Below are 2,997 nucleotides of genomic sequence, written 5' to 3'. Positions count from 1 at the left end.
ACCCTGGCCCAAGCAGGAGGCCCTACTGACACCGTTTCTGACAGATGGCAGTCCAACCTCTTTTTGAAAGCTTCCAGCTCCTCAAGCCAACATTCCTGGCTCGGGGTGGCCATGGGAATCAGCGCGATGATGGAGGCTTATAAGAGTCCGTGGCCATCTAGGCAAGAAATTAAAAAACGGCATTTAGGAATTATTTCCACCCACCCACGCAAACCACCCAACCAAATGTCGTTTTGCTTGCATGCAATCTTCCCCGCAGATGTTTCATTCCCCAGCTACGTAACATCATCAGTCTTAGCAGGTGTGTGGGTTTGCTTCCTGTTTGGGTGATTGGAGTGGGTTTCTTTTTCTTCTTCTTCTTCTTCCTTTGTAGTTCTTTGGTTAGGGTGTTGTTTTCTGCCTGATGGTTTGCCAGGTGCAAATCTCCGCTTTTATAAGCAGCAAGCAAATCCCACGCTCACTAGCACTGGTGATGTTACCTCGTTGGATAATGAAATGTCTGCAAGAAAACCACCAAACACAGAGAGCATTAAGGACCCCATATCCTCTTCCTCCTCTTCCTCCTCCTCTCCAGAAAGTCCTGCCCCTTCTAGCACAGATGATGTTACCTAGCTGGGTGAAGAAACGTCTGTAGGAAAACCACCAAGCTCTGAGGCCACCAAGGACCCCACGCTTACAACAGATGCAGCACCTTCTTAACAGGCGTGGATCCTCCATCTGCAAGTAGGGCTTTGTGTAATCAAGCACAGTCGAAAGTTCATTAACTTTCCTGGTTTATTCTCTTTCCTTGGCCAAATTCAACAATGTCCTGTAAAACAGGTCCTCAGCAAGCACCCTTTGAAGATCCCTTGGGTGTTATTAAAGGATTAAACTCACATCTCCATAAGATCGGAAGTCACCAACAAAGACGATAAAAGGGCCGGAAGGCTAAACCATAGGTTGAACGATTGAAGGGACCCCTTATGTCTAGCCTAAGGAAGAGAAGAACTGGGGTGAACTTGATAGCAGTCTTCCAATATCTCAGGGGCTGCCACAGAGAGGAGGAGGAGGAGGGGGGGGTCAAGCTATTCTCCAAAGCCCCTGAGAGGCAGGACAAGAAGCAATGAATCGAAACTGACCTAGGAGAGAGAGAACCTGAGTTTCAGTTTTAGTTTCACAGCACCCAGCAGCTTTAGTACAGAACAGTTGAGCTAAGCCATGCCCAGGCTCCTTGCTGTCTCCTTGCTCACACAGCAACTGCTCTTTCACTTTCCAAACAGCCCTCAACTCTCTCACACACACTGACAGGACGCTAGTCAGATGAATACCGATGGATGCTGATAGGCAGAGGCAGAATTCCCCCCCGCAATTATTTTCCTGCCCAAAAACTAAACCCGACCACATTGTTTCGTAGCGAAGCATGGGTATCGAGCTAGTTTTATTATAAGCAGATCCAAAAAGGCATCTCCAAGAACTGGATTAAGTCACTAGTAAAATGGATTTGACTTAGCCTTACCCTTCCCACCTGGATAATTCAGGTAACTTGCTCAAGTGAGATTCATCCTTCCAAGCTCCAAGAAAGATTGGTATAACCCAGTTCCTAATTTTAAGGTTGGAGCAACTGCTGGCCGTATAAGAAATCAAAGATAAGGCACGCTTGAGATTTGACATTTTTATGCCTGCCCTGAATGGTTCTCCCCCTCAGGGCAAAGTTCAGCTTCTGTGAATTTTAGGCAAAAGGTGGAACAAGCATGGATTTCTTCTTGAATCTGAAGAATTAAGTCAGGGGTGTTCTGGAACCAGGGCCGGAAGGAAAAAAGTTGTAAAGAAAAGGAGTTTTTGGGGAAGGTCGTTTTGGACTGAAAGGTTATTCTCTCTGTCATAGAATCCCAGGAAAGGGACCTTAGAGGTCTTCTAGTCCAACCCCCTGTCCACAAGGTCTCTTAGGTATAGTATACTAAGAAAAATAAAAAAATCCAAATGGCACACATCCTAGAAAGGAGGGAAACCTTCGATCACGCAGGTCTGCATTTCATCTGGACTGTTTTGAAACATGTCATACGGGAAGCGCCGCTTCTGAGCACAGGAGTTCGCTTTACTGTAAAGTGTGCCCTGCTCTTTAGCTCATGCTGTGCCTCCTGCATGGCGGAAACAGAAAATGACCCAATGTCGAAGACAGAGAGAGTGTATTCTTCCCCCACTCCGGCTTCTATATGGCTGCGTATATGTGCTTGACTGCCTTTGTGGGTTGGTTTTGAACATTGCAATGAGTTCCCGTTCTGCTAAGGATCCGAAATGTTGGTCACGTAATTGAAATGGGGTGGAAGAAAACCCCCAACTCAGGACTCTTAAACTAGAGGAATCTCTAACCTTCTGTCTCTCTCATCTGTCATCAATTTATCATCAACCTACCTACCTATCTACTGTATGGTGTATAGAATTGGTATAGGGTCTCCTGCTTGGGTGGGAGGTTGGACTAGATGACCTACAGAGTCACTTCAAAGTCTGTTAACCTGTTAAGGAATTAAGGTTATCTATTTTATCATCTATAAACTGACCATCCGTCTGTCTTTCTCTCTCTCTCTATCTATCCATCCATCCATCCTCCAAGGTCCCTTCCAACTCTATTCTATTCTTATCTGTTTAATTATCTATATCTATCTCTATCCATCCATCCACCTACCTAGCTATCATTACCTTATCTGTATCTATCTATCTATCTATCATCTATCTATCTATCTGTCTATCTATCTATCTATCTATCTATCTATCTATCTATCTATCTATCTATCTATACCTATCTCTCTCTCTCTACCTATCTACCTACCTATCTACTATCAAACATCCTCTACCTACCTACCTACCTATCCATCTATTATTGATTTATCCATCCATTCTATCATATCCACCCTCTCTCTCATCAATCTACCTACTATCTATTCTATTATCCTGTCGGTCTGTCTACCTAACCACCTATCTTTCTCTCATCTGAAGTAGCAGCTTCCCAATGCCTTCTCT

The sequence above is a fragment of the Pseudonaja textilis genome, chromosome 17, assembly GCF_049901715.1.
Source record: "Pseudonaja textilis isolate UNSWEBS1 chromosome 17, rPseTex1.2, whole genome shotgun sequence".
NCBI classification, from domain to species: domain Eukaryota; kingdom Metazoa; phylum Chordata; class Lepidosauria; order Squamata; family Elapidae; genus Pseudonaja; species Pseudonaja textilis.
Note: the sequence above shows the minus strand (reverse complement) of the source record.